Here is a 25,913-nt window from a genome sequence, read left to right as displayed (position 1 = left end):
GTTGGCTTATGCAGTTTAGCTACTCCAGATTGTATAAGAAACATTGCTTTCTTGGGTAGGTCCAAGACAGAAATAAGGCTAATCTGATTTTCCAATAAACATTGAAGTCCTTATGAATGGATTGTGTATTAGATAACTATATGCACAGCAGACATCTCCAGCACGTCCAGAAGTTTCTTGGGAATTTCTGCTACAAAACAGAACATGTAAAACTCCTGAGCAAACACAAGAAATTATTTGAATTATACTTGGAAAAGTGTTGCTATAGAAATAGAAAAACATTTCTGCAAACAAGAGTTAAGGCTAGCCCTAAAGGTGGGTCTTCACTATGGTTCCATGTTTGAAGCTCAACTACTTTTATGACAAACTAAAGCAAGATCATTCACTGTTTCTCTCCAATTCCTACTGAAACAGGGAATAAGTGGCAGTGTAAAGTGTGAATGCATTCTAAAGCTTCTTCAAAGAACATTTTTGAAAGGTAATTTTTGAGTCTCTGGTGCTGGTGGTCAGGCAGAAATGTTGCATGTTATGTCATCCCACCTGAGACCCTGTTTTGGGCCTGGGTGATCCAGTGCCTTCATGAGTGCCCATGTATGATCTGGAATTAGGCAGTCATCCATCAGCAACTGGAAATTAGGTGCATCATTATTACTATTTGCACTGATGGAAAGGTCAAATGCAAAAAATGGCTTCATTATACTATGTACTGGGTAGGCAGAGAACAAAGGTGTTCTCTCCCTAAAAGAACTCCAGTCAGAGCTGTAGATAAAATATGAGAAGCGACTAAATAGGAAAGAGGCAGAGGGTTGGAGTTCCATTAGTAACATGTGAAGAATTTGTGATTTCTGATAATGGTCTCTGTGGCAACAGGTACTAGTCACCTGACTGATTCCAGGGTTAGTGGCCTGTCAGGACTATGGGTAAGGCAGGTTATAAACAGTTTTTAAATTGATAAGATGGCAGTAAACATTTGTGTGAATATATACATATAAATTTTAAATGCTCTGGAAGTTATTTATGGGGAAGCATTACTGTACAAAGCATCTTTGGGGAAAGCTCAGGGGAATATAACAAGAAATCTTCAGATATTGAAAGATCTTTGGGTCCTCTAATGTAAGAAAGAAATTTTTTTTTGGTGCTGTGTAGTGGGATTAGAGGTAAAATGGAAAGGTAAGCATGACAAAAGGTGATATGAGTGAGATTTAAAAAAATGTCCATATTTAAGTGCCATAAGGTCAAGGGATCAGAATGGAAGAACTCAGTGATGAAGAAAGATGAAACAAAAGAGCTCCAAATAAGGGTTTTACCTCTCTATACAGGCAGAAATTACCACATCTTCAGTAAACTGCAAGGGGAAAAGTAGACTGATTCCTGTTGAAGTGCTTTGTCAGGTCAGCATATTTCTGTCCATAGAATTCATGTCTAAATATTATTTCATTGCAGCCAAAATCTGCAGTGGAAAAAATGGTTTTAATGAAACTTTCATCAAGAAAGCAAAAATATATGGTAAAAAACTAAGGATTTAAAGTGGGGTGAGATAAAGATGTTTTCCTGCATGATTTGAAGTGATCTGGGGTGAAAATGTATGTCCTTTTTCAGGTGGAGCTTGACTTGACCATAGTTTTCTGACATGTTATTTCTGTGTTCTCATCAGGAGACCATAAGATGTTGATAACCTACCTTCTCTATTTGCATAGAAGTGTGTGAATAGCTCTAGCATTCATTATAAAAGTATTAAAACAGTTTGCTGCTATAAAGGCTCAGAGAAATCCAGATTGTGAGACTAGATAATGGATAATTTTCTACATCCTTTATTCACACCTGATGGCTACCAAATTTGTGATCTAAATTAGAGGTAAACTATGAACTCATTTATAGGGAATCAAACAATGGAGATTCATCAGGTCTAGTTTGAATTCAGCTGTGTGTGAAGCTGTTGTGGTTCTATTTTATTCCTAATAACAGTTCATATATTTGATTTAAATAGGTTTGAGTTGGATCACTGTAGTAAATATATCATTGACCAAAGAGTAGCATAATAATTATAGAACAAAAAAAGTTGCTTTATTTTGGGAAACATTATTGCTGCCTATTTAACCCGCTGGAGCCTGTTTACCATTTGGGTTTCCAGTGCTCCACCATTACTTCTCTGCAAGTTTCTCAGTCTTCCTAAAGGCTGGACAGAAGACATTGCACCTTGTACTGAGACAAGAGTGATTTCCCCCCTTGTCACCAGAAACTGTGGGTGAGAGGGTGAGTAAACATCCACTCTGTCTTTCTCTACTTCTAAGTCTTGTACAGACAAGTATAAAACAGAAACATAAGTTGCATACCTAAATATTTTCATGGTGAATTTTCAAGTGACCTCCTGATCAGAGGAGTTTATGAAATTCTTTCAGAGTGGAGCCCTTGCAGGCACTTATGGAATATTCTAAGTTATCCAGCTCTTCACTCTGAGATACAGGAATGAAGAGTATCAAAAGCACTTCAGTAGAGTTCATTTTAACAATGAGGAGTCTTGATAGTAAAGATGACCTTGAAATAATTGCCAGAATACCATGATATTCTAAATATTCACATACAAAGATGGAGAGAGACTATTTACAAGAGCATGGAGTGACAGGGCAAGGAGGAATGGTATTAATGTGGAAGAGTACATTTACACTAGCTATTAGGAAGAAATTATTTATTGAGGGTGCTGAGGCACTGGAACAAGTTGCCTTGAGAAGTTGTGAATGCCCCACTCCTAGAAGTGTTCAAAGCCTGATTGGATGGACTCTGAGCAACCTCGTCTAACAAAAGGTGTCCCTGCTTATGGGTGGGAAAGAGTTGGAACAAAATGGCCTTTAAGGTCCCTGACAATCCAAGTCATTCTATGATTATGATTCTTGTCTTATTCACACTAATCCCATCCTAGTGTTATTCTTCCAAGAGTAGATGAATTAATTGTGAATTTCATTAAGATTTATATTTACTCATAGGAATTCTTGTTTGGTATTGTGTGTGTGTTGAGTATCAGAATGCTTTGCTGAAGAGTAGTTTGAAAGACTTTTAGAGATTTTTGGCCTCAATAAGGTAGAGAAGCAGTACGATAAACTTCACTGTGGAATAATGGGAGCTAGGGTAAGCATGCTTTTTGTCACTACATGCTAAATACCTTTACCTGGAAAATGACTCGAATTTGTAGTCTACAGAGTTAGTTCTAAGCTTTATTAAGTAAGTTATTGCTTAATTTTACTAGTGTAAAGTCCTCATTTCATTAATATGCATTTTTGCTTAATGACTATGTAATACACTGCTGATAGTCCTTAATGTGTGATAATATTTTTCAGATTCTAAAGTCTGAACTAATTTTTTCTTTTATTCAACAAAGTTTAAAAAAAGGTATTTTCATTTTTTCATATTGAGAGGAATTGATATTCAGGGATATGTCCTTGCCATCAATTTTTGGTTACTCAGGCATCTAATTAATAGACTCTAATGTGACTCAAAGTATTAAAATTTGAGTCTTAATGTAGTCCCTGGAGTCAGTTAAGTGTATCAAAAAGTTGATTTAAAGCATTTAAATTATGTCAGAAGAAAAAAATATAATATCTGACTTGCATAAGATGAAGTAAATTTATGTGAAGATACTCACACTTTAAAACTGGGTAGTATTTCACTTATATTCTCAAGCCGATCCTTAATGCCAATCTTAAGCAAAAAAATACATTGTATTTTGAGAAGTGGTTCTTTTCTTGAAGTCTGAGAATCCAATAAACAAGCAATTTCCACAGCAGTTGAAACTATTTACTTTTAAATACAGGGTTTTCTTTTTTGTATTTTGAAAGCTGTACCTGGTCTCGATTTTTACATTCCTAGATTTCAGCTATGGTAAGAGTTAATGTATGATCCACTAGCAATTTTTTTGAAAAACAGAAAAACTGCATTAATCCAAGTATGTTATCTTCTAGAACAACATCTATTAAGTACAACCACATTTTAAAAAAAGGCAAAAAAAGAAAACAAAAACCCAAAATATGGAGAGTTATGATATTAAGAGGAAAAAGGATTTAGGTAGTCCAAATTCCTTTTGCAGAAGAACACTTAATAACCATCAGTGTTTTATTTAAGTATAAAGACCTGAAGGTACTTAAAAAAAAAGTACTTTCCTGTTGAAAATATTTTGCACTTCTGACTGTGCTAAAATTGGAGAGAGGGAAAAAATAAAAACTTTGCTTTTAGTATTCTTTGTATTCTATACAGATGGTTTGAAAATCCATACTAGAAAACACAATAAGTGGACAAGTTAAAGCATGATAATAATGATAAAAACACTTTATTTAAGATTCTGCATTTAAAAAAAAAAGCATATTCTAGCCAACAGTCACGTCTCGACACATTGTACTTCCCAGTAGGTGACAGAAAAAAATATCTAAATAACACAAACTGATAAAAACAAAATCTCTCTAAGAAAGTACTTCACAATTGCATAATCAATTGTGTGCTAATGAAGCACTGTGAAAATGATTTGCAGTGAGCTAATATTAGCAGGACTAAAGCCATAATTATTTGCATTACACATACATTTGTAAAATCTGGATTTTTCTTGGAAATAGCATATTTTTGTGAATAGTCATATTTTGGATGTGTTTTTCAATTTCATCACATCTCTACTTGGAAATTTTAATAGATGGGTCTATAGCAGGGGAACATCTGTGTTACTGTCATCACAATTGTACCCTCTGACATGAAATATTGAATTAGTACTGAGATAAAAAAAATTTCCATTATTCTTGCTTTGAACATAAGCTAAAATAGTCTAAAATACCTTGGAAATGTTGACAGGAAGTGGTGGTGACAAACTTCTGATTTCTGAATCCCTTGCAGCACTTAAAATCAAATAGATATGTGTGACATTGCAGGCTGACAAAAGTTCATTGCATTTGTATTAATTTGAAGCCAAGTGAACTCAGTGTGATGTTGAGCCCAAACTGCTGTCAGTGTATGTTGACTCTCAGCAAGGCTTGCTGTCTTAGAATGAGTATCACATTAATTCCATTTTCTTAGCTACTATGTGGGAAGAATGAGACACTTTTTTTATAATCGTTGGTGTTTCTAGAAAGAGTTTTATAATGCTTCTGACATTCATGTGTGAAAAACAATGCCTAGAACAGGGCTGTAAGTGGGAGGAAGGGGGTTGAAGTGAAAGAAGTGTGAACAGTGTTATGCTCTCAGGTCTCATGTCTCACAGATGATGTAGCCTCTGTAAGAAGGCAGGATACTCCAGGTCAGACAGCACACCTGGTCTAACCTACCCCAGAATTCCCCCAGGGAGAAAAGGGATGTCTTGTCATTTAGTGGGTTCACATAATCATACTCAAAACAGTTGTTTTATTGCTGGGGTTTTTGTTTGTTTGTTTGTTTTTTAAGATGGAGGAGATAAGATTGCTGCTCATAAATCCAATTCATCTTACAAATATATAGAGACAAAAACCTTTTTTGCCTACAGCTATGTCTGTGAATCATTCATATTTGATGGTTAACCTTTGTCTCTAGTTGTACTTCTTCCCAAAATGGTGATCATGAGATTTGGCAATATTTTTTACTGTAGTGTAGGAAAATTATAATACTCCTGACTCTTCTAGCATGTTTTAATGTAGTCTGAGATGCTTGCCTACAACCATGTCAGCCTCCAGCTGAGTCACTGAACAGAATGATCTAAGATTCCATGACTTCTTCCCAAGCTTCCAGTCACTTACAAGATGATTTGTAGTGAAATCAATAATCCCTGAATGTCTTGATTTAGATTTTAAGTGCTCGGTACTTAACTGTCATCATTTCCTTAAATAAAAAGCTTTAACAGCTCTGGAAGTCAGACTACATACATGTAAGTACCAGAGTGTTTAGATAGCCTGAATTCTAGGTAGAGGTAGGATTAAGATTCATCTTTTTAATCTAAATTGGTAAACAACTCTGAGAAGTATCTACAGGTGTGGTGATTATCAGTCACTTTTAAAGAGAAAATATTTTGTGAAAATGCAAACTAGAACTGAAAAAGAACTGTAGTGCAAAATCACTGGGTGAGACGCATCAAGGAATTTTGTCCAAGATGCCATGGTACATAATGATAACAGTAACACCTCCTCAGATAGTCTTTGCTCATGTGGCCAGCACTTTCATACCTTCATGTTAAATCTTTGTAAGTAGATCTTGTCAGGGAAGGGTTCACAAGATCTCAAGTAAGAATTACCCCCTCCCCACCCCACTTGTTGACGGCTAAATCAATTAATGAAGTAATTGTAAGCATTGAGAAGTATTCTCAATTAATGATTTAAAGACCTTTTTTTTCTTTGTTTCTTTGCTCTGGTTTGAACAGCATGTTGTTCTGCAAAATTTATGTGTTTGGAAGGAAGTGACTTGGAAGGAAACAGTCTCCCTAAGAAACATTCAGGTGAAATAATTTTCATTTTTTTAAGCAAAACTGTGTGAAAATGTTGAAGACCATATGAGGCTGAAGCAGAAATCATGTTATTTAGTGAGAAATTACTACAAAGATTACAGGAAAAAGGCAGAAGAATTTTACCTCCTGATGAAATAGAAGGTATTATTTAGTATAGGCTGACTGTTTTATCAATGTACAAATTTGTCAAAAATATGAATAGTTTCATTGGAAGTCTGTGTGAATCTTTGAGGATTTTGAAGGACTGTCTATCTTTGGTAATATTTTGTTAACCTTTCTGCAGTATTGATGTCATTCCCACAATATGTTTTCTCCCTGTGCACACATGAAACTGTGACATGACTAAGAACCAGGACGCTGATTCCACTTGGTTCAGTGTGTTCAGGGAGGGGGTGGGAGAGCATATTTCCTACAGAGCCTCAGCAGCGTGACTTCTAAATCATTATACAATACAACGTGGGAACATATACAGGAAATATGTACCATGTATACAGGAATAATACTACTAAAATCAACACTGCTGCATAATCTGAGCTCCAGACTGTTCTTACAACTAAAATCTGTCCTTTCAGACAGACTATGCTAAGACTGAAATTAGATTACTTCAAAACTGGTCATTAATTGTATTTGGGAACCTAAGAATTCTTTTAGAAATCAGTGTAAGAAAGACCTTTGATGAGTAGGAGCAGTATTTTTTTTTTCAACCTAAATTTACTTCTGCAAAAGCAGAAGTATTTGCTAGAGGATGCACAGCATTTGGTTCATGTACTTTGGGGTGAGCATTTGGAATAGCCACTGTTACTTTTAAATATGAACATGTATATGCCAGATGAGCCCTGTAGATTTTTCTTGAGTGAGCAATGCTGACAGGTGACTGCTTTGCCCTTCAGGCTGCACCGTGGGCCTCCCTTCACAGCCCATTCATGCATTCTGTGATGTCTCTGCTATTTAAGTACATGTTTAAGCATGATGCTGGATCAGAGCTACAGTGCAGTGCCAGCACTCTGTGCAGCAGAGCACAGTAAAATGCTCTGCTGTAGAGCGTGCTGAGAGGAAGGAGAGGTGTGGTGAACATAGTAACAAAGAAATTACTTTTCAATTCTGTTTACCAGGTGAAGCCTCACCTGTGCTGAATGACTTGGCAGCAGCACACCTGTGTGCCCTCTTGGGATGCAGATGCAGGCATGAGCATTTTATACCAAAGTCCAAACAAATCATGATTAGACTATATTTAGACGTGTTGTAACATTGTGAAAATGTTGTTTGGGAGTTCAGGAATTTTGTCTAATTTAAATTTGCATATTGTGTCTGTTATGTGCCTTTTTATGGTTGTATCCTATTCCTTTCTCATTCACGTTCCAGATTCCATCAAAAGTGTGTGTATGAGGTAGGGAGGTTAAAATTTCTTTTAAAAATAGTTAAGATGGGAAGGTAGGTGGGGAGAAATAATATGTTAACAGAGTTTGTTGTGGTTTTGTGTTGATTTTGTTTTCCCACTAGCAAAACAAAACTTCTCTGTGTGCAGCATCCAGGTAATGTGTGTCCATTCAGGCTGGCTGTAATTAACTCACACCCCTTCAGACTGTAAGGCCCATCAGGATTCTGATGAAGACTCTTACCTTTAGTTGTAGTATTTGTTTGGTACAACCTAAGCATCAGCAGATGAGTTCTAAAGATTGCTTTACACCAAGGATGAAATACAAGTTTAAGGCAAGTGATGCAGAATGGCTCATGTTCATGTAAAAGCCAGATAAAAACTGAAAGGAATATGAGGGTGATTTAAAAACAGCTTTCCTATATAAAACACCTTTTAAAAGCTACCTTTGTGGCAGCTTCCATGCTCCAGAGAATGCAACAAGATGTATGGCATGGGGAGAGTGTCTGAGAAAACAAAGTTCCTCCAAATATTTTCAGAATGCATATCTCTTCTGGGCTGGCTGCTTGTCCATGTATTTGTTTTTTGCCTGTATGAAAGTCCTATAAGCAGTGTGATGTTGGAAGTCATATCTTACTATCCAAATTCAGAAATAATATATTTAGTGGTTTTTAATGAATGGTTATCTTTTTCTTAAGAAAAAGAATAAAAGAAAAAAAAAACAAAAGGCATACCTGAGTAGTTCTGTAAAAATATAGATGAAAGCTGTGATGTTGTGGGCATAGAGCTTAAAGGCTGTGTGAAGGTACTTAAAGGGAATGAAGGTACTACATCAAGTTTTGGACACTTCAGCTCTGGACCAAATTTATCATTCGCAAAGCATGTGTTTCTTCTGTAGTGATGGATTTGTATTTTGTTTTAGATCCATATGTCAAAGACTATGGATAATAAAAAAAATAGAAAGGAAAACGCACCCTTTCATTATTGTAAATCTGGTAATCTAGTTTCCCTTTACTGTGTGAATGTTAGAGGTCAGATGTGTGCAAAGAGATGTGAATATCAGTGAAGAGTCAAAGCAGATATATCCATAGACTGAAATCCCACCCAGATCAGATACAACTTCTAATCCTTTAGATAAAACAGATGAGATATTTTTTGTGTGATTCTATGATGTTCTATGTTCTATCATCTATGTGATTCTATCTATGTTTTGTAGACAGTAAGCATTTCAGGGTAGGGTCCTTTTTTCATTGTGAAAAGCCTTCTTTAATACTTCTGAATTGTATTTTTCCAGTGTGTCTTTTACTCTATATACATGGGAGATTACTTTCCAAGTTGTACCTAGAGAAACATAGCAAGGAGTAAAAGACTATTCAAAGCTAGAATTCATAAATTTTGCAACCACAAACTGTGGGAGGTCACTAGATTAATAAGAAATTAACTACTCCTTTTCCATTAATTGTGTGGGGGCAGAATTCACAGTCTATGTCGTGATGTGCATAATTTTTCCTGCTTTCAGTTGCTTCTGTGTGTGACTAAGAAATGGAAGATCATCATAAATAACAAATAATGTGTATGCTTTGTGTGCTATTCTGTAGTTTAAAAGTATTTTTTTTCTCTTTTGGTTATCCTAAAGGTCATTTGGTCAATTTTAGTAAATGTGGTTGATAAATAATGATGGCCCAAATGCTGCAGGGTTAAAGGATTATTTGTTTCTCAAGGAATATAACAAGCTATTACACAAAAGTGTTTTACTTGGAAAGACAAGTTATTGACAGGAAAATGCATGTATAAAACAAGAAGTAATGTTTATTTGACAATTTTTTTTTTATAATTAAGCCATCTGGTGTATCTAGTGAGATTATACAAATATCAGTGTATAGTTGTCCTAGAAACACATGTTTACAGAATATGTGTGACGTTTATTACTAGAAAGTTCTCAAGGTATGAAGATTTAGCAGAAAGGATCTAGAAGAAATTACTTCCAGAGTAGATGTAGTGCTCTGAAAATAATACTTAACAAAAAGTATCTATTTGGTGGGATAGCTACAGGTGGTTTGACTATAAACCAAGAAGGAAGTGAATGACACCACCTCCCCTGTAAATAACCTAAAAATCCTTCTATTACACATAGCTGGCTAAATTACCAAACTTATCCCCCTTAGGTACTTGACTCTGTGCCAGCTGTTTTTGATAAAAAAGAATTGTTTCAGTGTAGTATTGAGCTCTATTGCAAGGGCAAAACTAGCAAACAGCAAACCACAGCTCATACTGAGAAGTCTAGCATGCCAGTTAAATTATAGGAAGAGAACAGAACAGGAATAATTTATATGTGCTCAGTAATTTTGATATTTAAAAATTATTACTTGTAATATTCAGGTAAAGCAGAGGTTACTACTAATTTCATTATTTTCTACAAGAAAAGTTTCTGAATCTGGAAGTTATGGTATCTTTGGGAGCTGGATTTAGATCACAATCCAAATTTTCTTTCCGCTAAATATTTTGTTACAATGTATACTGAGGAAAATTAATGCAAATAGAGTATTTAATATTACAAACCCCAAATTCTTTACTACCTTGCATTTGTAGCCAAGTGTGCACATATGTTTCATTTTTCTACCTGTGATGATGATAACACTTTGTAAAGAAAAAGTCTGAAATTTCTATGGTGAAGAATCAGACCTTATTTGTTTATTGATATAAATAGCTAGTTTGAAGATAAGCTTCAAAACTCAGACTGTCATATGGTCAAAACAAATCTCTTTGTATCTGCAATATTTATTTAAGTGTGATAATTCTTGTTACATTCCATATAATAACACACAATCTGGGTGAATTTCTTGGGTGTACTTAGATTACTGACATTCTACATGGGTTCATTATTTAAATGAACTTTCTGAACATAAGATTTGAGCTATGACCACTGTGCTTTCACAAGATATTTTGTACCTGATATTTTGTTCTAATGATGAATAATATGGAATGGTTGAAGAAAAATTGTTTTTCTTTTAATCTAACATTTAAGAATTATAATGCTTGACTTTTCATCTTATAAATTATTGAACCATATAATCATAAAATGGTCTGGGTTGACAAGGACCTTAAAGTTCATCTAGTTTCAATGCCCCCGCCATGGATAGGGACACCTTCCAATACACCTGGTTGTTCAAAGCTTCATTCAACCTGTCCTTGAACACTTTCAGGAATGGGACATTTACAACTTTTCTGGACAGCCTGTTCCAGTGCCTCATCACCCTCACAATAAAGAATTTCTTCATCCTGTCTCATCTAATCCTCCTTTCTTTCAATTTAAAGCTGCTCCTCCTTGTCATGTTGGCCATGCTGTTTTTGATGCAGTCCAGGAAACATTTGACTTTTTGAGCTGTGAGTGCACATTGCTGGGTCATGTCCAACCTCTCATTCACCAGCACCCCAGGTCCTCAGGGCTGCTCTTAATCCATTCTTGGACCAGCCTATATTTGGATTGTCTTGATCTAGGTGTGGGACCTCCCACTTGGCCTCGTTGAACTTCATGAGGTTATATGGGCCCAACCCTCAAACCTTTTAATGTCCTTATGGCTGACATCCCTTCCTTCCAGTGTCACCTGCACCACACAGCTTGATGTCATCAGCAAACTTGCAGGGGATGTGCTCAGTGCCACTGTCCATGTCACCAACAAGAATGCTAAACAGGGTGGTGCCGAGCCCAGAGGGACACTTCAGGAACAGATGGGGACCATCATTGATCTCAACTTGGACACCAGTCACTGACTGTAACTATGAGATATTTGATATGATCAACCATAAGCAGAAAAGAGCTCACTTGAATATAATAACTTGGATGTTCAGTTCTAAGTACTTAAAAATCCTTGCCAAAAGAAATCCTTAATGTAAGCACAGTATTATAACTGTCATATTAGAGGGACAGTTATTTTTTATCATTAAGGATATTTAAGAAGGAACATTGATTTCAGATACTTTAAGAAGTTGAGACTCAATAGCTGTTGCTCATCTTTTTGAAGATTTAGCAGCTGGAAAATAAATGACTATGATTCTTATAGAATGAATTTGACTAGCAGTTTTTTCTGACACCTCTCTATTGTTGTACTGAAATGGAAAAAAGCACAACAAAACACTTAACCCTCCCACCACCCTGTCCTCTGCCAAAAAAACCCAAACAGCCCCGAAAACACCGATCCTCTTTATTGTTCTGTCTTTTAGAGAGTTACACTTTGTCTTTCCATAAAAATACTCTTCCATACTAGGGTGTACTTTTTTAAACTGAGGTACCTTTATTATAAAATTCCTTGTGATTCTTAAAGGGAGAAACAACCGTATAAATATCAGTTTAGGCCTTTACCACCTTTACCTTCAAATAATATTCAAGTCTGTTATTCTGTACTTCATTTGCCAGCCTTCAAGTACTTACTGCTTGAGTAATCTGCCCATCATGGCCCATCTGCCATAATTTCAGGACAAGGAAATGACTTGAACCAGAAGAATCACTCGTGTATCGTGTTTCTGGTCGTTGTGTCTAGCATGCCCATTTATTGTGGGACCTACCTGGGGCTTCCTGACTTGCTTATCTTTTTGGGTATATGTGTTTGAAAAGCTATGAGCTTTTCCATATGTTAATGCAGTAAGCTCTGATATTCTTTCCTCTGACTAGAGGTCTTTAAAGGACTTTGCACAGAAGATTATACCATATGCAGTTCTCTGTCATTTACTATACATTTGGAGCCAACTAAATTAGTCCAGATAAAAAATCAAAATCTTCCCCACAACACTTCATATTGATTTTTAATTATGAAGTGTGGCTTGTAAAACTGGGATTAGAACCAGCTTTCTCCAGTATCAGTGGGACAGCTCTTTGCATAGGAATTCCCAAACTGGTTTGTTGGCCACTTAACAGCCAATGGAGTATGTTGTGTATGCCACAAAGGACTGATTGCATAGCAGCCATCCTCAGCAGAGCATGTTGATTGTCAGGGCTGTAACAGCTGTGATATTTCTTCCAGCTGCTCAGAAAGCAGAACTTTCTGCAAATGAGCTGCCAGAAAACCCTTCAGCTGTGCACTTGATGCTGACTTCTTCACAAACCAAACCACAGTATCAGTAGTAGTAGTTACGTGTCCATTTCTGTGACTGGTCCACTAGTATGATTTTTGTGTCCAAAAAGAATTCACACCACCTTTATGGAAATTTTTTTGCCAGTAAGATGAGTTTTGTGATCCTCTATGTGATGTCTCATCTTTCAGTGACTTTCTGCTTTCAGAAATCTACTAGGTTGGATGTTGCTAGAATATAATTTTATGAGATATTGTGAAACATCTTTTTTTAACTCTTTAGTTAAAGGTAGAGAGAGAATATGTCAGATGTTTGGCACCAAGGAGACTTAAAGACTTGTTGCAAATACTAAGGTTCTTATCAGTGTAAACGGCAGCAAGGCTTGCCTTAAAAAAAAAAAAAATTAACACAATAATAAAAGAAGAAATTATTTATTTTCACACTTTGAGTTCCAGAGCAAGCCCTGGATGATGTCTGTAATAGATTCCTCTTCTCTATAACCAAGAACAGAAATTTAAAATGGTTGCTATTTGTAGAATTTCTTAGGAAAGAAAAATTAAGAAAATCAGTCTTGAGTTAAAATTGAGTTTTTTGTTTTCTTTTTTTTAATTGTTGTCCAATAAAATACTACAAAAAATCTATTCTTCAATACTAAAATGCTACTAACAATTTAGTAGTTAGACTAGAGAACGTTTCCTTTTCATGAAGCTATTTGTTCAAGTAATCTAGAGAATTAAGTCACAAAGCAGGCAATGTGTGTCTCCACCCTTTGCACAATCTTTGCTCTTCAAAGTACTGTCATTTATGTCAACCCATACAAGTTTAGGATATCATTTCCTTGAAAGCAAATTGAAGATGAAGAATCCAGCTGAACATTGACGCACCATCAAGCAGCAGGACAGACATAAATTATCATATATTCATTAAGTAAATTAAACATGACACCTTCTGGGCTGTAACTTGAAAGCGCCACAATGGAAATGAGATAGATGCAACACCAGTTAGTGGGAAAAAAGCAAAAAATACTCTACACAGGAATAAAATTGCATTCTCATATGACATAGAAGGAGCTGACTTTCCAAATCTATTAGAACCTCTACTTCTTATGAAAAAATATTGTTTTAAATGATGCTCCAGTTAACAGGAGATTAAGCATAAAGACTATCCAAAACTTATTTTAAAAACTTTGGTTATGGTTTTTAGGTATTGTCGTATGGATATGGTTTTTGGGTATTGTTTGGTTTGGGTATTATTTCTGAATTGTTCCTCAAAGAGTATAACTATGGAAGTGCTGGCCAAAACATTTATAGCAAAAATATAAATAGCAATTTCACAAATTCACAAATTCTAGAGGAATTTGTCTCTGGGAGGTAATAAAAAAAAAACAAACCTAAAAAACCAAAACTGTCCTTACCTAAAAAAAAATAAAAAATGAAAGCTTGGAGGTATGGCAAATCAACTTCCCTTATTTTAAAATAACCATTTTAAATAGTCTTGCCAGCTGCTTGAATTATATTTCCAGTCTAGTCTTTTCTTTCAGATATGCTACCTGAAATCAGTTAAAAATGTTAATTTGCTTAACATGTAAACAAGCTAGCAAACAAAAACCAATAACGTAGTTTAAGGTAGGTTTCTGGATTGCACTGACATGTCAGATTGCTATCTGGTAAAAAGATGCTGTATTTATTGCTTTCTACTTATTTTTTCCCTATATTTCTCAGGGGAGATCAATGCCATATGCTTGTTTTCTTCTTAACGTATAGGGAAATATATACAAAATGGGCAACAAAATGGAAAGGAAGTTCTTTTTGCTAAAACCTCAGTGAGAATGAAAGTGCCTCAGAAACAGCTAGGTTAAAGCTTAGTTCAAGAACCTAAGTAGATGTGTCTGTGTGTCAGAGGATCTGCATCTTAGTTTACTTTTTAGCTGAGATTTTACTTGATTAGCATAATGGTGGTCTATATGCTTTTGAGAACTAAGATAGGGAGGGTCCTTAGGATTCTCCAGTAAATTTTATCAGCTATTTAAGGCTTGCTCAAAAATTTGCACTTAGATAATACAAATAAAAGCACAACTCACCGTTGGAGTGCATGAGTCATAAAAGCAGTACCTGCAGTTTCATTGGAGTTTAATTCCCAGCTGTTTTTTTAAATCATCACACACAATGTGTTTTGTAATGGAAATCTCTAGATATGCTTTTTGAGATTTTTTTTATTATTTTCTCAACCTTTTCTTAAGTTCTGTCTTGGTGTGCTATAAGCTGCTTGAAAGCCTTGTTCACTCAAGTCATGATTATAGAACAAACACTTAAGTCCACTGCTCTATCTGACAGGAGTCTGACTAATTTTAATTAAGATACACATAAGCAGAGATGTTGTGCTTTCTGAAGTCTCTTGTACAGCAACAGCCTTTTAGACCATACTCCTGTGCCTGAGAATTCAGCAATTTAGTGACTCTGTCCCTGGGTGCCTGTAAAAATGATGAACTTTAGATTCTGTAGAACAGACAGGATTCTGAAAAGCCACTGGAGGTTATTAGCCAATGCTATTTTAAAATTTATTTCCCTTTCAGTTTGGGATGAAGGTTCTACTTGTAACGTAATTTAACAAGGCATAATGCTTTCTTCCTGACACATGCTGACAGAGTGTGGGAAATTGAACAAGACTGGCAGAAATGGCAATAGAGATTTGTGTAAATTTCACTGCAAAGTTGTGTAAATGAAAACAAGATATATTTTATGTAAGTTTCCAAGGGACATAGCTAGCTCTTTTAGCTGAAGAAGGTCTTTATTTTGAATGGAAAATTAATTTGCCATAAAAATTGATGTTAAATTACAGGCTAACAAATTTGGTCAAATTATTGGTTGCTTTTTCTTTTAAAGATAAATATAGACTAATTATTTCTGAGTTCACATGGAATTTCTAATATTCAGATCCTGGATATCCCTTTGAACTTACTGAAGATATCATAAGAGGAATTTTGCATTCCTTAGTATGTGTGCATTGGAAGACTTAGTAATTTGAAACTATGGGCATCTTTAAAGATTGGTATGGATTTGATTGCCAGCTATAAAGTGTTGATGTTGATGACCACAAAAGTTCACTGTTATCTTTATGTCTTTTTACATTTACCTCATATATGTTTCAGAAAAGTTACACTTGCTTTGCCCGTGCCTCAGTAAAAACAAACTTGTAACTAGTTTGGCCAAACTAAAGCTAGGTTAATGAAACTTCCTGAATCTATAGGATGGGGTTGCAGCCTGGATCAGATACAGCTGCCGGTTTCCCAAATGTGTCTGCTTGAGAAGGTAATGAAGCCATGGCCTTTCAAAGTACTCATGGATATTCAATTTTAAGATATTCAATTCAGATAAAGGACACCACATCTGTGCCTGTTAGATTTTAGATATATTTGTACATTTCCCTGGAGAGAAGTTACATGGCAGCTGAAAGAATCCTATTGCTATGTCATAGCTATGACAGTTTAGGATGATGTCTGTCTGTGCTTGCTATTAATTTCTCACATTCATTTTCATAATTTACCCTATGACTAATAATAAACCAGATTCAGTTAGTGACTCTTTGTAGACATTGAAATATGAAGCTATCATCTGCATCTGCTTGAAATAACTCCAGACTACATCCTTAAGGTTTATATGGATTAGGAAGATCCTGGAATGCCTGGAACTATAAGAACTTGACTTGTCTTTTTCTCTGCTTCTGAAGGAAAATCTTGTGATGGAGAATACGATATAAAAAAACATGGTATAGTTTCCCAGCTAAATGGAGGATGGCAGGTGATCATGCATTTTTATTTAAATTACTTGTTCACAGGAATTCTGGTGATAATCTAAAATGACAGTCTCCGATATAGATATAGATCATGGCTTCTTTTAAAGTAAAAGTGCTTTTTACCAAAATGCATTTAATCTTTCATGTTAGGAAGTCCCTTAAATAATACAGTGTAATATATTTATAATCATTACTTCATAATAAAGTCTTACATAAATGTCATGAATGATTGGTTTAGATCACTTAATGAAGCACTGGCAAAGGTATCAGCAAAAGTCAGTTTAATACAAATTTGCAATAACAGGATAAAGTTTGATGGCAATGTTCACTCTATTACTTATTAGATATACCAAGTTATCCCATGAGTTTCTTATAAGGTCAAGGGAAGAGGTATTGCCTAACTCATTACTCAGAGCTGAGGACTAAAGAGGATTCCTGAGATTTTAGAGCAGCCTGAGGAGGTGGGGAAACACACCACCCCAGTGATTCGTGACATCTGCTACAGGATACAACTCATGATCCTAATTGCTCATCTTCCTACTTAAGTTCTACCCGCCCTGTGAAAGAAGACATAAAATGGGCTTAAATACTACTGGAAAAATTTATAAAAGCTAAATAAGTACCTACTTCTTCAGAAATTTATAAAAATAGTCCCACATTATGAGAGACAGTGTGGGACAAGGGGATCAGGGAGTGGGAAATGGCATCAACTAAAGAGAGGGAATATCTCTTCTTGTTATTTAGTGCTTTTAGCCATTCATCAATATCAGCACTGCCTTTATTAATCTTCCTCACTGCATTGCTTTAAATTTGCAGATAAAATGAATTGGCCAGCAGAGACCAAAAATACCCTGCAAGTACAGATGTGCACTTCTTATTTCAGGTACGGATTTTGAAGAAAGCACTGGTATTGTGAAAAGAGGAGCTTTTGAAAGCAAGTTCTACATACAGATAATGGAAATTTTGGATGGATTTTTAAACATGGCATTTACTGCCTGAGGAGTGAATGGTAGGGAGCAGTGATTAGACTGTTTACTGTCCTATTTACTGGTGACTCAGACTGGAACCAAAAGATCCTGTGAAACTTTTGAAGACTAAAGACATCTATTACATAAAATAATGAGTTTTTGGGTGCATAAGAGAGACACAACTTTTAAGCAATTTCAGCTACAGGAAAAAACCCAACACACTTGCTAGAGGATTCTAATGATGAACATTACCTTGTTGAGATCCCAATAAGTTCTCAGCCTAATAAGATCTTGTAATAAAATAGGTGGACCATTGATATTTCCTGCCTATAAACTGTTCCCAAAGCTCCCCAGCTACTTGGTAAATCTTTGGAATCATCATCAGACTGTGAACGCCATATAAGAAGTGAGATCCTTCTGAACTGTAGTTATCCTGAACACAAAGGCTCCAGAATTTGTGTCTCTAAAGAGACACAAAGGTACTCCACTCTTCCATTCTTCCACCCTAAAATGGGTTTTATTTAGAATTGAATTAAATTAAATTGATTTTTTCTAGGATGAGAATTTTGGGATATTGTTTTTATAGTCAGTGCTTCAGTTTTACTTTATCAATCCTACTGCTTGAGGGACACAGTATGTTACGATCTCATTTTTCCAATACTGAAAGTTTTAAGGAAATATTTTTGGCCTGTGAAGGCATTTTTTGCTGAAGGACATAGGAAAATGCAGTTGAGACAGCTATCATGTGAGTGAAAAAAATCAACTACCTGTTTGACATCAAGTAGAATATTCTTGTTCTATACCTAAAGACTTTCTGTAAATTAAAGTTTGGACCAATCTATGTCGCTGTGGGACACGTGAAAGCACCACGCGGACCACCTGCTGCTTGCAAGGTAAAAAAGGGACGTTTATTATCTGACTCTGTCTTTTATACCTTCCCAAGGGTGACATTGGATTGGAGAGTGAACGGTCCACCTCTCCAAAGACATTGGACAAACCACTAGTACATCAAGTGCTTTCCACCCCCATAAAAGAATGTAAACAATACGTTGTTTACAGAAATTGTGTGGGAAAGTTCTCCAAAGGAATGTAAACTCAGAAGGCTTTAGGAAGTCTTAAGAATCAGGGTGACAAATCTACTGTAATGGATGTGGGGTGCAGAGATACCATGAAGGAGCTGTTCAGCTACAATGTCAGTCTCCTATATTTTGTTCCTTTAGCATGGGTGATTAGGCAGGAGATTTCTTTTCACTGAAAAGATGTACTCCAAAATCTGAAATGTAGACTTCCCATATCTTTTCATCTTAATATGGTGACATGTATGATATTGTTGTTGCTGAACTTTTTATTGATTCTCTGTTGTCCTTGAATCAGGTATTTTTACAGTGCCAAAGAAACAGAAAATTGATTATTTGTCCAGGAAAATACATTTCTATAGAAATAACAGTGTTCAGAAAATTCGAGGTTAGTTAATAATGATCTAAACCAGGTTCCATAGTACTATGCTTTCTTGTCGCATAAGACTGAATCTATTAAGGGAGTAGATCTTCTACACTCCTTTATCTGTTGAGGGTTAAAGAATAAATTAAGAGTTGGGATTCCTCTTTTTTTCATAGAGGGTAGCAAGAAGTGGCCAAAAATATTAGCATCCAGTTTCCATAAAACTGATGGGCTTGTTCTTTGGGGATATCCTGTGGCTTTTAATCAGAGGATCACTTGATGCCCACATTGATCTTTAGATGAGGCACAGCTTGCATGTGTGTGCACATGCTGCTTCCTGCAACAGCATGAAGGTGGAAGCAGTTGGGCAGCATATGCTGCTAGTCTGCTGCACAGCTACACTGAATTTGCCCATTAAAGCCGAGTGTAAATAGAGCTCAGTGCTGATTGATGGGTCTGGATGTTTCCTTACAACATGTGGCTATGTATTTCCAGGTATTTTTATGTTTTATTTTCTGGTTGGGATTTGGTTTTGGCAGTTGAAACAGTTAATCTATTTCTAGTTGAATTAATCGTGTTACTGTAGGAGATGCTGTGAAAAAATCATAATCTTCTTTAGGGTTAAACTATTTTGATACCTGATATACCGTATTACTGAGAAAATACTTATCTGATGTTTTCTCTGAAATTGCTGTTAAAGCTAATAGAAAATATTATACTGATTCCAAAAGAAATTTAAAACCAAACCTTTGTAAGGAATAGGAGTTGCTTGTGTTCATTAATATATCTGCACAATTTTTGTGGTGTTTTTGTTGTTTTAAATTATGGTAAATGCTGCTCAAATTCAAATGTGGATAAAAACTGTATTCTAAGTGTCTTGAGTACTTTTTCCTGTTTTTTTTTTTTCAAATTAGAGAGTTTCTTCTTTATTTCTGACCTGTAATTGCCTTGCTTTAGTACTGTGATTACTAAAATTTTGCCTTTATTGCATTGATCAACACAATAATCTTTGATGTCTTGCTCTATACTTTATGAAGTCATTTGAAGCAAGTTGAAATGAAAACATTAAAAAGACAGTATGAGAGTGATATATGGTAATATAAAACAGTTTGATAGTATCTTATATCTGGTCTGATTCATTGTGCTTGTATTCTATCATGAATAATTGTTGAATGATAGCACTGAGTCATTTTGAAGTATTCACTTTTCTAGCTGACTGTGAGGGCAGACTTAAATTGTGGGGGTCCCAGAGAAGCGAGGATGATATATGCCACATGACCCTGACAAGTTCTGTCTTTGACAGTGTTAATGAGTTTTCATCTTTTCTTCACCACCTTACCGAACTGTAAAAATCATGAGAGGTCAGTGTACAACAATCAGGAAAAATGTGGGACAGGAAGAGCATCAGGGTCAAGTATGCAGTCAACCATGACAAAAGCCATTTACTTAAATTATAAAATGTTATGTGAATAGCTGGAAATTTATATATTGACTATAACTAAAATTCAACTTACTGCCTGGAGTTTATGCTGATTAGAAACTCTTAATGATTGTTTCTTTTAAATTAATGATCATCTGGAAGACCAATGCTTTAGTCTCTGACAGGGACAAAACTAGGCTGCCCAGCAATGCTTAGCCCTCTTAATAGAATATGGATTATTTTTATGGATGCTGCAGTTTCAAGCTGGTATCCATAAGGCATAGCTAGAAGCCAGATTCCATTACTTTAACTCTTTTAATTGCCTGTGTGATCTTTCTGCACTCTCTCTTTCTGGTTGTGGGGACTGTGTCAGATCAGCCCCTTCTAAATTCTGAATTTGTTTCAAAGTACTGCAGACCTCTACATTTTAGTACTCATGCCCATGCTGGGGAAAGAAAAGTCTGGTAGAAAATCACTGTGGTAAACGTGCAACTAAATTAATCAACTTTCCCATCATGACAACAAACAGAGCTTCCTGCTTCAAGTATCTACCTTTACTTTTTATAAAAATGGGAAAAGAACCATACTCTCATAATGATGCAGTGGGCTCCCAGGCTCATCTCACTGTAAATTTTGAAAAGGTCATAAAGACCACAGAGAACAACACCCCTTGCTACCTCACCACACAGCTGTATATTTTAGGACAGAGCTTTGGAAATGTAGGTTCTGCTGCTCAGATGGAGCAAGGCTCCTAATCCAAGAGGAAAGGGAAGAAGGCTTTTTGTGATTCCAGTTCACAGCCTGTTTCCCAGTGGGACAGTGTATCCATACTCCAGACTTGAGTGACAGCAATAGTTAAATCTTCATTTTAAAGGATTATACTTGTCATTTAGACAGATATTACTGTATATGACTATCAAGGTCATTAACACTTAGAAAACTACATCTCATAGTAGTCTTGAGAGCAATTACTATACCTGTTTTGTTGATAAAATGAAGTACACAAGTGCACAGTCATTCTTAAACGCAGCATTAGTAAAAAATCAGTGCACCAACTAAGAAATCAGGATTTAAGAAGGTAGTATTTCTATACCTGCTCTCAAAAAAGGATTAATTTCTCCCTAAAGAGACCAAAATTTTCAGGTTTTTAAAGTATTTCCTGTCTGTGTCTGTACTAAGCTAATTCTGGCTTTAGTTTCAGACTTCCTGAATATCCACATATTTCTCTGTAGATAGTAAGAGCAGAATATATTTTGTGAATGAGTAGATACATCAAACTTAGATGTTATACCACCAAATTGCTATTTTGAACTGGCCTTTAAAGATAACCTTAGAAACATATTTACCTGCCTCCTTTAAAATAATGTTCAATGCAGAGTATAGGTTATTTTTTTGCTTGCAGTGGAAAGGTAGCACTACTTCTTCAACTACCCACAGGACAGTAAAGGTTCATTAGAAAATGAGAAAGTTTTATAGTCAGTATGGTGATTAAAAGGGAGATGTTTGCATCATGCAATAGGTTCTTTGAATTTACTTTGGGGAAATCGTGGGGAGATACTGCTACTGAGACAGCCAGTGTCATGTCAGCTGTTCTAAATATCAATTTGACTTTAACAGAAGGGAAGATAATGCAATATAATGCATTACATTACAGTAATAAAGTTACTGGTTGGTTCCATTGCACCTTGGAAAACAAGAGAAGTGAAATGGCATGTTGAGCATGCTGTGAGAGGCAAGAACAACAAGCTAGCTTTGCCTCTGAGTGAATATAGAACTGAAGACAAATAGCAACAACGCCAGGTGTACTCATTACACAGCAGAGTGCTTTCTGGGCTGTATATTCATGGCAATTTGCATTCATGAAGCACTGTTGATCCAAGGTGATCCATGCAAATGTCCATCCGGTAGCTAAGGGTGTTGCCTGAGGTCAGGAACCATAGGAGAGGGCCAGCAGCATTGTGAGGCTTGGATGGCTTCAGTTCAGTTCCAGTCTCTAGTTTGAGACAGGTAATTTTGTCTTGTTAGACTTTTTTTTTTTTTTCTGGAACTGTGTCAACAAGTATTAGTCTTATTTTTGTGTTGCTTTTGTAAGGGCTACTTCCAATAGCAGAAGGGATCTCACCAGACCATGTCACAAAAACAAACCCACCACACCACAAAAGCAGAAAGAGGAGTTTGGGTATCTAGGAAATCTTTCATTCCTTACATGGCATGCATCTAAGCCTGGGACTAATAGAAACTTAATTTGAGGTTAACTCTGCAGGTTCGTTTAACATTTTACAACTTTTAGTTTGATCAGTAGCATTTCACTATCTTTATACATTCTACTGAACTACCACTAATAATGTCTAACAGCTGCATCTGAGTGGTTCCCAAACCTTTAATTATCTGGCAAGAAGAAGTGAGTTGTTCAGCATTAGACTAGTTGCCTAGATGAAATATATAAACACTATGTCCTACTCACAAATTTTTTTTTGTACTCATAATTATCTGACTAGTATTTTTGAAAACACTATATTCAGTTTAAAAAACAGGCATGTTAAAAGAAAATCTTCTAATGCAGGAGGTAGTGATTATCATAGTGAGTCCAGTATTGCTTTAAGTATTTCTATAAAATAATATTTTATATCTATTTACATACACATACTATCAACATGATTCAAAAGTCTCTAGACTGCTATCTAAAAGTGATTTTATCCTAGGTGCCCTCATCTAACTTTAAAAAAATCCCAACATAAACTTTCAGTGACTGAATAAAAGCAGATTTCGACTGTATCTGTATTTTAGAAGAAAATAAAATATTTACTGTTTCTCACCAGGGTGAATATCTGATCCAATAGACGAGAAACTCAAAGGTGAAAAAAATGACTGTTCTCTAAGTTTGCATAATTTAGTACAGATAGTATTCCTCTGCTCTGAACTTGAAATTAAGGGTGCACACACCTTACAGCATAATACAAGCAGACTCTCCTCTTGTATCGCTGCTGCTTCTTTGGAGGTGGCAAATAAAATAATATTTCAATTTCCACAGGTTTCCAGTTTTTAGAAACAACATGCCATATGTGTTTTGGCATGGAGAAAAAGAACATTAGTCAAGAATCAATCTTATTTATTTCATCAAGGTCTTAGATGAAAGGTGTTAGTTGTTTCAGATCTTCCATAAACCTCTCTGGCTTCCTGTCTGGTTTTATCTGACTAAACAAATTTGATAATATGATTAATTTATACTAAAAACTGAAATTTTTACACATCCCCTGCCATGAAATTCAACTAAAATATGAGCTAAGGAAACAGTTTTAAGGAAACAAGAAACTTATAGTTACATTCAGTTTGCAAAAAATATATCAAACATATAATTTATATTGGCTTAGTAGTTACAATAATATCTACTATATGATCCTGTTGTTCATTATTCTCTCTTTTATAGTTATTTTTCAGGTGCTAGAACTTATAGTTTATATTTTTATGGTGGCTACTACCTTTCAAACACAATTTATTTCCTAAAGACAGTCTTATATTAGACATTTTCTTAATATAGGAAATAATTTTTTTCTTCTGTAAAATTTTAATAAGAGACTCTAAAAGACAAAAAAAATAGGAAACAGAACAAAAGAAGCACATCAAAAGTGATATAGCAGAAATATATAGAGGTAGCATTTCTATTTAAGAGTGATTATATTACTGCTTGGAAAATAATAGATTTTTCCAGATGTGATAAAAGGAAAACAAGGTAATTTTGTTTCAATTGTTTGGAAAACTTCCAAAATATAAGAGAATAAAAAGTTAATCAAATGCCATTATATGCAGAATATTTTACCATTACAATGTTTAATTCTGTGCTATGGCCCTTGGTTCCAGTATATTTAACATATTTTTATTTCTCAATACACACCTTGTTAGTTTATTTTGGAATCCCCGAATAAAAATGAAAATGTATTTGCCTGGAAAATCTACATATACACACCCTTTGTGTATTCTAGAATGTCTTATTTTTCTGACCAAATTAAGGTGCCTCGTCAAAGGTGAGGAGTAATGGTGAGTGCAGCAACAATTAACTTATTTGCACCAATTGACATCTGGGCAACTCTGAGGGAGTCCTCTGTTCCTTTCTTCCTTCTGATATTTTCATCCAATAGTTTGATACTTTAGGAAAATTATGATTTCTGCCTTTTTTTATTTTTTTCTTTCCCGTTAAAGTGCTTTTGATACAGATCAATGCATCTGAATGTCCCTTAATTTTTAATGGTGCGGCAATGTTAGACACTGGCAGCTGGAAACCCAAATTGAGCAGATGACAGGAAAGTAATGGACATTTGCAACCACTTATTCTGTCTGACCTTGTGTTTAATATCAAAGGGTAAATGTACATTTTTCTTGGAAACCTTGAGAAATTGAGGGAATGCAAAGGCAAGTGAGAATCTGATCTTGCTTAGACATACTATGATATTGTTACAGGAAATAGGCACATCTCACATTTCACCCTGTCTTTTAGAAAAATGAGGATGGATGCATCCTGCTTTGTTTTAAGTGATTATAGATGATGTGTTAGGGATGTCTATCAGTAATTCCTTTAGCTGTATGAAATACTGTAACAAAAATTAAGAAAAAATGAAAGAAAATCATGACATTTGCCTGGATGGAAATTGATAATATAACTTGGTATAAGCCATCTTTATATTTGTGATTAATCCAATGGCCAACACCACATTTTAAAAATCTGAAGTGTTTTGGCATTTTCTTAGGATTTGTGCTTTGGTTTTTAGGTGGGATTTTGGCGTTTGGGTTTTTGGGGTTTTGTTTTTTATTTTTTTTCAGATGAAGATAAGATTCACGCAATCCAGTATCTCTCACTGTGAGTTGTGTACTTCTAATACCCACTGATGCTCTGGAGTCTTCTTGACGACAGGCAGAGATTAGCAGTTTGTGTTCCTGAAGCATGAGGGATTAGTACTCCAACTTGCATAGGCTGACTACACATTGCATATGTAAATATTTCCAGCTGTCTTAGAGTATCTGTAGTGCAGTGTGTGCACTAAAATTTATAAAACCAAACTTGTGTTTTCCAATCTTAAACAGATCTTTAAAATTTTGGTGCTATTATAATAGTTTCATAATTTCTTTATATTTTTATAGATTAAATCCGGATTTATTTTAATGTTACATAGAGGCAGTTCTCATTATGATGTATCTGATGTCTCTTCATAGATATATGCATTTTTAATTGAGAAAAGGCTTTAATTTTCTTTTATTTAGGTAAAACCACTTTTCTTTCAGTCATATATTCATATATTGATTGTACCTGTAAATGTTATTTTCTTTGTTTCAGTGAGAGTAGAGTTAGGAACTTGTTTCATGAGGGATTTTCCCAAATTACTTATTTGCCAAAAGAAAGCACTGGAACTGGTAAAG

General features: G+C 35.3%; 1 protein-coding gene across 17 annotated transcripts in view; it reads left to right on the top strand.

Annotated features, from left to right (window-relative positions):
• Nucleotides 1–25,913, top strand: part of LRRC4C (leucine rich repeat containing 4C) — a 487,862-nt gene that overhangs the window by 326,820 nt on the left and 135,129 nt on the right. For 2 of the 17 annotated variants that reach the window (XM_085580212.1, XM_031505046.3), the window contains one exon: nt 17,493–17,559. The exons of 13 other annotated variants lie outside the window; for them this stretch is intronic. The gene's annotated coding sequence lies outside the window, so the exon portion shown is untranslated. Of the gene's footprint in view, nt 1–6,358; nt 6,434–17,492; nt 17,560–25,913 lie in introns of all 17 variants that reach the window. 2 more of the 17 variants (XM_077784227.2, XM_077784224.2) reach the window with 1 other exon arrangement.

The sequence above is a fragment of the Lonchura striata genome, chromosome 5, assembly GCF_050655825.1.
Source record: "Lonchura striata isolate lonStrDom1 chromosome 5, ASM5065582v1, whole genome shotgun sequence".
Lineage (NCBI taxonomy): Eukaryota > Metazoa > Chordata > Aves > Passeriformes > Estrildidae > Lonchura > Lonchura striata.
The sequence above is the reverse complement of the archived record's forward strand: the minus strand, read 5'-3'. Positions and strand labels throughout refer to the sequence as shown.